Raw genomic sequence first — 12,124 nt, forward strand, 5'->3', positions numbered from 1 at the left:
GTACATTTTATGTCGTTGCAAGAGTGATGCTCATAGTGTCATGGGATAATAATGCTCCTTTGGAATACAGAAACAGAAAATAGTTTTCAGAAGACAGATTTCATCCTAATATATATTGTGCAGTAAAAGAGGCTTTATTCACTGCACCATGAAGTTCTATGCTATATATAAATCATGCAGGGAATGCTAGAAATCAGACAAAAACACAAAAAATTCAAAGATCCATGCTATATTTTCTAAGCTTTTTTTTTTTTTTTTTTTTTTTTTTTTTGCATATATGTATTGCATATATTTTGACCTGTTACCAGAAAATTGAGATCCTGTCTTTTCCTGTTATACTGTTCTACAACTCTGAGTTGGGATGCAGCTGACTCCTTAGCTAAAATATAATCAAAATTTATTATAAAAATATGTTATGGTAAAGTATAATACAACCAAGTGGAATTTTTTTAAGTACTAGTAAAAAACTTATGGAAAGAAACATACCTAGAGTAAAAAATGTGAAAGGGCTTGGCATTCAGCATATAGACTGAAGCCACAATACTTCACATTACAATTTAAGCCAGACCCATAGTATGTACACTTGTAAGTAAGTCCATGGGAATACGGTATTTGCAGGTTTGGATTCTTTGTCATCAGAAATACTTATAGTTTGAATGTTTAATTTAGCTCCTCTTAAAGGCTGTTCACCAGTAGGAAGAATTAGAAAGATGGGAAAGCAAGTTTTCAGTAAATGACTAAACATTATTTCCTGAAAATCAGACTTTTTTCTAAAATAGTTTGCCAACAGAAAAATGGACTAGAAACATCACGTTCTAACACACACACACATACATGCACACAATACGCACTGTTATGGAGTTGCTGGGTTCTCCTGTGGACCCACCCTAAGAGGAGGTGTTGAAACCCCAAAGGGAGTTGCTGACTGAACCCTGTTGACTCACTTTGACTTGTTGATATGTAACTCCACAATAGCTCTGAAGAGAAGAGATTGGTCCTCTAGGCAGTGGTGCTGATATGTCACAAGACAAGATCCCTACAGACAACCAAGCCTGGGAAAAAGGACTGGGCTAGAGATTAGGTTGTTTGTTTTATGTTGCCACGTTAATAAAGCCAAACACAAGGAAGGGGGTGAGTGTTGATTCTGTACTGTGCCTATAGTTTGTTATGAGATGTTTTTGTGAGTGGAAATGTGACCTGTTCATAGACATGTATTTATACATATCGGATAACAGACCTGAAACTGTACAGTAAACATAGACGGAATCTATTACCAGAACATGTATCTACAAGCTTAAGGCAGATGAAAAGAACAATTTGTACACTCTAGCACTGGAGGTAACACATACATTCTCACAATAAGCAATCACTAAAGTTTTTCTGCTTTTGAAAAAAAGAAATCTAAGGGCAGCAAGTGTGCACTGGTAATAAACCAGCATAGTGGAAATTCCAGGTTGAGCAATATGAATTCTTACTGCCTATTAACTATGTTCACATCTAAGTTCACAGCTTGGGCCTTAATATATGTAATTTGTTTTCTCATTTTGATTATGCTCCCACAGTGATAAAAGCTGTTGACTCATGTGGCAAAGGGCCAATGCTTTTCTTTGCAAGGGCACCATCCCTTTCCCCTCTCCTTGGGCATTATGGGCTCTACTAGTGCCCTTATGGGAGGGAGAGAGAGAGGAGTGGGGAAGGAACCCAGGTTCACCCACTACTCCAGGTCCCAGCCCCTTTACCTTTCCAGGCTGTGTATCCTATTTCTCCCTGAGTAGGGTTTTCCCTCAGTCCTCCGTGCCAAGGGAGTCCCTCTACTCTGATTGGGCAGGGTTTTCTTTTCCCTGGTACTCTGGTCTTCTGGTTAATAATAGTATCCCTCCTAATACTTGTTAATTCTCCTTTTACTCTCCCTATCTGACTGAAGCAAGGGAGGTTTCTTAGGTCATGGGTGGGGTCTTAATTGGCTCCAGGTATTCCAATTACCCTGTAGTAATCTTTTCCCAAGTCCACAGGGAATAAGATCTTGATTATCCTAGGTCTTATATACCTCCCATCTACTACTCTTCTGCTGCTCTCTGACTTTGCTGTATCACATTAATTAATGATTTGACGACCTACCTAGAGTTGTAGTGATTCCAGATGACAAAGTTACATTGCCTGTAAAAATTGGAAGATCAAAATATATAAGTAGCCTAGGGAGACAGGTAGCATCACCTGTAATAAAGACAGTCAAATAACTGACAGTGTAATCAGAAAATAATCTTTAATCACAGTCCTGGCTAATAGCCATTGCTGCACCTATCCTCCATGAATTTATGTAGTTCTTTTTAAAACCCTGTTATAGTCTTGACCAGGGCTGCTCAACACATGGCCCATGGGTCTCATGCGGCCTGCGGCCCATTTGCATGCGGCCCACGGAGCCTTCAGTCACTTCTTGGGCCACCTGCCTGCTGCGTCCCCGTAGCCTCCAGTGGCAGCACCTCCCCTCAAGCAGAGCCGCACGGCGCCGCACTGAGCCAGGCTGCATGCACATCGGTGCATGCACAGGAGCTGCCGGTTGGCAGGGCGGGGGGTGGCAAGAGGCAGTGGCAGAGCATTCCTCCAGTGGCAGCACCTCCCCACGAGTGGAGCCATGCTGCTCTTGCCATGGGGCACGGCCCTGAGTCAGGCCATTAGTCGGAGCATGCGCAAGAGCTGCCAGCTGGAGGAGGTGGGAGGGGGGTAGTTGGCAAGAGGCAGCAGGGGAGCCAAGCAGTAAGGCATGTGGTGAGGTGACGGCAGACCTGGGCAGCGAGGGACGAGGAGAGGCGGAGGTGGCGGAGCCAGGCAGCAACGCCGGGGCAAGAAAGGTCTGTGCTGGGACTCGGGAAAGGTTGGGGTCCTGGGATCCATTCAGGCTGGGTTCCTCCATGCCTAGTGTTAGGAGGGGGAGAGGAGAGCGGTGTCAGGCCAGGCTGGGCTGAGCCAAGGACCCGGTATCCATTTTATTCAGGGAAAGCCATGAATAACCTGGGGAGAACCATGAGGTGGCAGGAGCCTGCTCCTTTGTGCCTCCCAGCCCTCTCCCAGGCTGCTGCACTCAGCTGCACTGTTACTACAGAGTGAAGCCATGTCCCCTGGTAATCCCTCAGGCTGCCCTGGGCTCTGTGGGTCCCTTCCAAAAATCAATTGAGGCAGCCACCCTGAACTCTTGTGTCTGCAGGTAGAAGCACTCTGGCTTGGAAACTTTTTCTGAGTAAAATCACTCCAAGAAATATACCAAAGGCCCTAAATACCCCCCAAAAGGGTTAGAAGGTGGGACAGCCCCTCCCCTCCATGTTTTGTGCACTGATGAGGACTCATTTCTGACACCCCAAGTTCAGGTCATGGATTTGTGCTCCACCAATTCTCCTGTGTCCTGGGGTGCCCCAGCCCAGCCTTTGAATTCTATCTGGCAGCCAGTTAGTTTGAGTTAAAAACCCTCTTTCTCTCTTACAGCTTTCCCCCTGGCATTAATTAGTCCTGGTTCTCGTGCCGGCCCCAGAACTTCTCACTTGCCTTCCACGGCTGAACCCACAGCACACAGTCAACCTGTGGAACTCCTTGCCAGAGGATGTGGTGAAGACTTTGTAGTCAATATAATGGCCTTCTGTTGATATGCGTTTTAGTAGTTAATTTCTGGACTGTCATTGCTCATTAAAAGTGCTGTCATATGGGTGGAAATGGGGTAAATATTGCATTTTACTAATATCAGAACTGACTTAAATGGGGCCTGTGTTGTTTAGTCTTACCTTAATCTTTGTATTCATGCCCATCAGTGTGAAAGAAGCTATTTGCATATATTTGCATATTTATTTGCATGTATATGCAACCACACTTCATTTGCAGCTCTTGGCATGTTCTGTATCATTATGACCCCCCAGGAGGGGGTTGAGTAGCCCTCCAATGTTGAGTAGTGCTAGGCTTGATCTTCACAACATCCTCTGGCAAAGAGTTCCACAGGTTGACTATGCATTGTATAAGGAAATACTTCCTTTTGTTTGTTTTAAACCTGCTGCTTATTAATTTCATTTGGTGACATCTAGTTATTGTGTTAAGAGAAGGAATAAATAGCACTTCCTTATTTACTTTTTCCATGTCAGTCAAGGTTTTATAGACCTCAAACATATCCCCATCTCTTTTCCAAATTGAAAAGTTCATCTTATTAATCTCGCCTCATATAAAGTTGTTCTGCAGCCCTGATAATTTATGTTTCCTTTTTCTGAATCATTTCCAATTTCAATATATCTTTTTTGAGATGGGGTGACCACAACTGCGTATAGTACTCAAGATGTGGTGTACCATGGATTTATATAGAAGCAATATCATAATTTCTGTCTTATTATCTATTCCTTTCTTAATGATTCCCAACATTCTGTTCACATATTTCACAGCCATGGCACATTGAATGTTTTCAAAGAACTATCCACAATGACTCTAAGATCTCTTTCTTGAGGAGTAATAGCTAATTTAGACCCCATCATTTTATATTATAGTTAGGATTGTGTTTTCCAGTGTACATTACTTTGCATTTATCAACATTAAATTTCACTTGCCATTTTGTTGCCCAATCACCCAGTTTTGAGAAATCCTTTTGTAGCTATTTGCCTCTGCCTCGGACTTAACTATCTTAAATAGTTTTGTATCATCTGCAATTTTTGGCACATCACTGTTTACTCCTTTTTCCAGATGATTTAGGAATATGCTGAATAGAAATGGTCCCAGTTCAGACCTCTGGGGACGCCGTTATTTACCTCTCTCCATTCTGAAACCTACCCTTTATTTCCTATCTTTTAACCAGTTACCTTCCCTCTTATCCCATGACAACTTACTTTGCTTAAGAGCAATGTAATGGTTTTCTGAAAATCTAAGGAGATCCGCTGGATCTCCCTTGTTCACATGCCTATGGGCCCTCTCAAAGAATTCCAGTAGATTGGTGAGGCCTAATTTCCTTTTACAAAAACCATGTTCATAGAATCATAGAATCATAGAATAATAGGACTGGAAGGGACCTCGAGAGGTCATCGAGTCCAGCCCCCCGCCCTCAAGGCAGGACCACGCTCCGTCTACACCATCCCTGACAGATGTCTATCTAACCTGTTCTTAAATATCTCCAGAGAGGGAGATTCCACCACCTCCCTTGGCAATTTATTCCAATATTTGACCACCCTGACAGTTAGGAATTTTTTCCTAATGTCCAATCTAAACCTCCCCTGCTGCACTTTAAGCCCATTACTCCTTGTCCTGTCCTCAGAAACCAAGAGGAACAAATTTTCTCCTTCCTCCTTGTGACACCCTTTTAGATATTTGAAAACCGCTATCATGTCCCCCCTTAATCTTCTTTTTTCCAAACTAAACAAGCCCAGTTCATGAAGCCTGGCTTCATAGGTCATGTTCTCTAGACCTTTAATCATTCTTGTCGCTCTTCTCTGTACCCTTTCCAATTTCTCCACATCTTTCTTGAAATGTGGCGCCCAGAACTGGACACAGTACTCCAGCTGAGGCCTAACTAGTGCAGAGTAGAGCGGCAGAATGACTTCACGAGTTTTACTTACAACACACCTGTTGATACAACCTAGAATCATATTTGCTTTTTTTGCAACAGCATCACACTGTTGACTCTTCCCCAACAAATTATATTCATTTATGTGTCTAATAATTTTGTTCTTTGCTATAATTTCAATCAGTTTTCCCAATACTGAAGTCAGGGTTACCAGCCTCTAATTGCCAGGATCACATCTGGAACCCTTTTTAAAATTTGATGTCACATTAGTTATACTCCAGTCATTTGGTACAGAAGCTGATTTAAATGATATTTACAGATTACAGTTAGTAGTTCTGCACTTTCACACTTGAGTTCCTGCAAAACTCTTGGGTGAATACCATTTGGTTCTGGTCACTTATTACTGTTTGATTTTTCAGTTTGTTCCAAAACCTGTTCTAATGACACCTGCTGGTAGTGGTAACATCTCTTCCTTTCCCCTACTCAGAGAAGGAGGGAAATCTACTTGAAATGAGACACTTACCATCCATGATCTGGCAGGTGGTAAATGTTGCATTCCTAAAATTACCAAGGTGGACGTTCACAATCAAGCAAACCAAAACTTCACTGTAAATATAGTGACAGCTCTTTCAATTACACTGAAGCAATATAGGACTTTCACTTCACACTAAGTGGTGTCTAGTTTTCATTGTTTTCAAGCCCCTGGATTTCATGAAAAATACCAGCCTTTACATGATATTTCAACAATTTCTTCTTTAAGTCAGTGGCAGTTCTAATGGGCAGAGAAGCTCTTGAAGCCAAGCTAAAGTGACATGAGAGCAGAGATGAAGCCCTATGAGACCCAATGGAGCAAAAGGGCAGGACACATAACATTTACTTTTCCTGGTCAAACACTGCTTAGGTCCAAGCAAATAATGTCTTCTGAATCACAACTATCTGCTGTCATTGAGGAAATTATATGGAAATTAATTGTTTGTGAAGCATCACTTCACCTTTGAAAATCCATCTGCCTACGTCTAACTCCCCTGTACTTTTCTATGGGCGATATGGCTCAACAGATTGTATAGTGGAAACCCTCTCAAATATGAAGTTATCTAGCCAGCACTTAAGCCACTCCAGATACAAATAACTAGATCTGGCTAAAATATTTCTTTTGATGAAAAGTGATCTTTTCTCAGCAAAATTTTCCAATCAGAAACCAAAATTAAAATATTTCAAATTTTGACATTTTTTAAATTTTGAATATTCAAGGTTTTTCCCTTCTTTTCCTCACTTTTCCTTTATTTCCTTCTATTTCTTAATGCAATAAATGAACGATGTATCCTCCACCACACACACAACCCCTGGAAAAGATACAAAACAGCAAAAGGAAAAATTTAAAATTCTGATTCTCAAAGGTGGGGGAAAGAAGAGAGGAAAACAAGGGAAGAAAATGATGCATTCAAATTTTCAAAAAAAAATGAATTACTGTTTTGTGAAAAATTACCAAAATGAAAAATTGTTCTATCTCAACCCCTGTAAAAAGGAAACAACTTAATTGTTTTGCTAACTGTTTTTCCCCATTTTTGACTATCTCTACAGATAACTATTGTATCCCTATTGCAAACTACCATTTGTTGACTAGCAACAGTCTTTGCAAATATCCTAGGCCCTTTCCAATTATTCTTTAGATCAGAATGTGCAACAGAAATGGCATTAATTTCAGTCTTGAATTATTTTATTCAGGCTAAAAAACTAGTGTGGTATATTAGTTATTTAGTATCTGAATACTATGCAATTACAGAAAAAAGGAACTAAATCATTCATGCTATTCTTGATCATATTCTCTAACAGCTTTGGTGGCTGAGAGTCATAGTGCTGCTTTTGAATCTCCTCAACTCATTCTTGGCTCTTTTACAAGAACACATGCATTTCTTTCCTTTGAAGCAAAATGACAGGAAGGGGGAAACAAAATCACTTGAATATTGACATAACTTCCTTTGTGCTGACTGTCATGCACTTTTGGTTTTGTAACCTGGGTGGATATCTTTAGTATGTTTATCACGGAAATCCCAATAACTGGGATTTTTGATGTAATGTTGTACATAACTTACATAAAACAGTCAGTTCTTTGGGTCAGCAAAGTTGATACGAATGAAATTGGCAATGAGGAAGGGAATTGAAGAATATAGTGGGGAGAACAAATAAAAATTGTGTTTTAAATGATAGCTACAAAAAGACAGCAATCAATTTGCAGTGATCACAGGAGAACATGGGATGACTGGAGGGAGTTAGTTACAGCTCTTTGATTCTCTGTCCCATCCCCAGCCCTAGGGCAGGTTAGAAGTCTTGGAACTATTATAATGTGCTTCAACTGGCAACAGTCACTAAAGAACCATCTACCAGAGACACCAGAGTACTCCAGCTACTAGTCTTCCCTGCCCCAGAAAGCACTCCTTGCAGTGGCTCTAAATCTGCTGAAAACTTCTCCTTGTGGGTTATCCCCAGTTAGAGAATTCCTTTTATGCCATCTTTGGAGAGAGTCAGAAAATCTGACTCAGGATTTTTATCTTTCAGGTTTAAAGTTCCACGAAAAAAATGGTCCAAAATTCTAACAAAGTTATATCAGTCCTCTTATTATTTTTTATACAAGCATTTTTGGAAATGTGGTAGTAAAAGAAATGAACATCAAGAGTTTCCTCATTTAGTAGGTATTTCCCTCAGGCTTGAAGTTCTATTAATGATGCAAGTATTTTTCTATTAAACTAAACAGAAAAAAAACAATGTAGTTTCATCACTTTTAAGGTCTTGATCCGAATGTGGATTTAAGCAAATGATTGGCATTGCCAATAATGATGAAAAAGCTAAGTGATTTCATAAAAATGTAGTAATCTTTTCTGAAGTCAAGGGAGTACTGACTAGACTTGTAGCTATTTATGGACATAGCTATTACATTGTGTATTTGTACTTGAGTTTTGTCACATACAGTCATAGTTTAATAAGCCAAGAAGCAGACCTTGTGTTTCCTTGATGATCTGGTTTTGATCAGGGTGCCTTTTATGCAACTGCTTCACACCGCTCTAGCAAAAACCAGAGAGGTCTTGCAGCTGAGGCATGGATTCAGAGATTGGAATTTCTATTCCAGGTTCTAGTCTCAACTTTGCTGCAGAATTCCTGTGTGACCTTGAGAAAATCATTCAATCTCAGCCTGGCTCGATTTTCTCATCAGTAAATGGTTATAATAATACTGACCTGCCACACAAGGGCACTGTGAAACTTATATAATTAATGATTGTAAATGGCTCTGAAATTCTGGGATGCAAATGTCAGGGAGCTAGCAGGAGTTTGAGACAGTGTGTGGCTTCTGGACAGCAACTCCCCTCCATCTCAGCCAGCCCAGACTGAGCTGAACTGTTTCCTCAATATGGGGCAGCCCACAACATTTTGGCACCTGAGGTGGGGAGTTCAAATGACGCCCCCATGCTGCCTCGCTGCACGAGCAGCAGACACAATTTTCTACACTCTTGGTCCTAATGGCATCCCTCCCTCCCCACACACACACAGTTTGGCATCTGAGGCCTCAGTTCACCTCATGGTAAGGCCAGCTCTGCCTCTATATATGCTTCCACCACTGGGTGCATGACCAACAAGGGTAAAGGGTCGGGGCCTCTCGATCCCAAAGCAGTTTACCAGCCCCCTGCAACACCAGTGTAGGGTTGATACACCCCACCACATGATTTTTTTTAAAGAATTTTCTGTACCTGAACTATTCAGTACAGGCAGTCCCCAGGTTACGTACAGGATAGGGACTGTAGGTTTGTTCTTAAGTTGAATCTGTATGTAAGTCGGAACTGGCATCAGCCGCTGCTGAAACTGATCAGTTTCAACCGCGGCTGAATCTGGATGCCAGTTCTGACTTACATACAGATTCAACTTAAGAAACCCAGGCGTCCCCAAGTCAGCTGCTGCTGAAACTGATCAGCGGCTGATTCCAGAAAGCCTGGGACAGAGCAACTCTGCCTCGGGCTTCCTGTAGTCAGCGCTGGTCAGTTTCAGCAGCGGCTGACTTGGGGACGCATGGGGCAGAGCAGCTGGGGTGCTGCTGGGTTGCTCCAGTAGCACCGCTCCTCGGCGCTACTGGAGCAACCCAGCAGCACCCCAGCTGCTCTGCCCCAGGCGTCCTGATTCAGCCGCTGCTGAAACTGACCAGCAGCGGCTGAATCAGGACACCTGGGGCAGAGCAGCTGGGGTGCTGCCGGGTTGGTCCGGAGCGGCACTGCAGGACCAACCCGGCAGCCCCCAGCTGCTCTACCCCAGGGGTAGACAAGAAAAGCCTGGTCTGCTGGGGGGGGCACTAGCTTCTCCCGGTCTCCCTGGTCTGCTGGGGGGGTACAGCAAAGCCACTGGACCGCCCCAGCAGACCAGGGACACCCAAGCAAAGCCGCCACCTGGGCGGCTTTGCTCCCAGGCAAATGAGCAAAGCCGCCCAGGCGGCGGCTTTGCTCTGGTGTCCCTGGTCTGCTGGGGGGGTCCAGCGGCTTTGCTGGACCCCCCCCCCCCCAGCAGACCAGGGGGACAGGAGCAAAGCCGCGGAGCACGCCCACAGCGGGACAGCCCGGGATCCGCCGCCCGTGAGCTCCGGGGCGAGAAAAGCCCTGTTCGTAAGTGCGGATCCGACGTAAGTCGGATCCACATAAGTCGGGGACTGCCTGTAGTTTGTTTCTATCCATCTGTGGATTGGTGGAAAGAGCGAAGGTTGTCGGTAGGGTGAATCTCAGTTACATGGGATGGGAAAGTCAGAAGCTCTTAGGATGAAGCAGATAGACTGGTCCTAATTAGGTGGGAAGGAATAACCCATGCTGGGGCTGGTGGGAGAATCCAACAGCCTAAAAGTACTAAGAGACCATTGGAAATTCCTTAAAAGGGGCCTAGGTTATCACAAAGTGCTCAGTGTTTGTCCTTTGAAAATTAGACCTTTTTAAAGGTATGTCAAGCTGGGAACATAAAAAAAAATCAGGGCTCCCAAAATCATTAATCACTTTTGAAAATATTGTTTATGTGTATAGAAATGTACAATAAAGTCTCCAGCTTTCCAGGTTTTTTGCACGGCAGGCATTAATAAGTAAGACCTTTATAGTTACTTTAATAGTTTGTAATTGATTTTTTTAAATTCACCAACCACAACCACCATTGAAAAATATCGTCTTATGCTAGCAAGATTACTTCAGGAATCAACCACTTGAATTTCACCCTTGCGATTGTACTGTTGTCATCAAAACACATGATCCCATCCCAGAAGTTAATAATTCATAGAAGGATGACTAAAAAATAAGAAGCCATCTATGAAAAAAAGAAATCTCTGGTGAAGGTTGCTCTCTCATCTGCAGACATTAAACTTTTAACCAGGTTCCTTAGCCAGAGGTTAACCTCTGTCAGTCTCAGGGGAGGCTAGGCACTGTAGATCACACTTCAGATGTCAGGACAGACACTCTTGCACCACATGAGCTAATATCTGATGCTTCCCCATAGTCACAGCATGTAGTGGAAACCAGGTCAAGCCAGTGCATAGTCACAGCAGCACTTCTCAAACCAGATAGTAGTTTGTTGAGCCTGGATCTATGATCAAATGAATAAGCAGGCTGGTACGACAATAGACTCCTGAATTTACTATGAGGGCATAATTTTTGGTTCCCATGTGGCACTGATCTGCCATGGATGATCAAGGGCCAGTAGCACTCTTATCCAAGGGTGTGCGAGCTGCCATATCAGAAGGACAGCAAAAGACCAACTATACTGTCACACTCTGGGCCACAGAAATGAGATTCCACTACTGAATACAAGAAGATCTTCAAGGTGATACCGTATGCTGTTCCCTGTCTAAGAATGGGGCATCAGTCAACTAGAGATATAACTGGTTGGCTTCATTTGTGTCAGCTCTCCAGAGAGACTTAACAATAGTAGCATTTCATCAAAGATGTAGTGGAGATGCATGCACTGACACATATAGAAGTTGTCATATAATTCAAACAGCCACTAACAAGACAAGTAGTCAAATCAGTCTTGCATGTCAGACCATAGCTTCTTATATGTTTGGGTGCATCCTTGCACATGGAACCCAAAGAAACCCCTTAAGATAAATACAAAATAATAAATAATGGGTATTAACCGTGTCTTATTTCTTTAATTTTCACACAACTTCATAATTCGCTATGTACCATATCACTGATTCCATTCTTGTAATAGCAGTTTCAGCACAAAATCCAACAGATAGCAAAGGTTTGTCCAAAAAGGTCTTAACTAAGGAAGATAATTTCAAATAATCCCACACATATACAGTAATGACAGGCAGGAACATATTTCAGTCATGCATATTATACTACCAGTAAAACCAGAGATCAAATAAATATATAGTATGTGATCACTGAGGGACAAACTAACACTTAACACTGGGAAGTCTATCAGGCAAAAACAAGATCAATCATATTTGAGCATATTATAACTATTCCTAAATAGATATTTGAAACTGTATACATAAATGTTGTGCTTGAAATAACATTTTCTGGCTTCCGCTGACTAACACAAATAACTCTTTTCATCCTACGGAAGAGGAAATTCAGATTTAAA

At 42.3% G+C, this 12,124-nt stretch overlaps 1 protein-coding gene and 1 long non-coding RNA gene across 4 annotated transcripts in view; one reads left to right on the plus strand and one right to left on the minus strand.

Moving 5' to 3' along the window:
* Positions 1-12,124, minus strand: part of RNF144B (ring finger protein 144B) — a 138,343-nt gene that overhangs the window by 89,646 nt on the left and 36,573 nt on the right. Inside the window, exon 1 of one of the 3 annotated variants that reach the window (XM_025183986.2) lies at positions 852-935. The exons of the other annotated variants lie outside the window; for them this stretch is intronic. The gene's annotated coding sequence lies outside the window, so the exon portion shown is untranslated. Of the gene's footprint in view, positions 1-851; positions 936-12,124 lie in introns of those variants that run through there. 3 annotated transcript variants of the gene reach the window in all.
* LOC142827161 (uncharacterized) overlaps positions 1-12,124 on the plus strand; it is a 46,316-nt gene that overhangs the window by 9,886 nt on the left and 24,306 nt on the right. The window lies entirely within an intron of this gene.

This window comes from Pelodiscus sinensis, chromosome 2 (assembly GCF_049634645.1).
Source record: "Pelodiscus sinensis isolate JC-2024 chromosome 2, ASM4963464v1, whole genome shotgun sequence".
Classification (NCBI taxonomy): Eukaryota; Metazoa; Chordata; order Testudines; family Trionychidae; genus Pelodiscus; species Pelodiscus sinensis.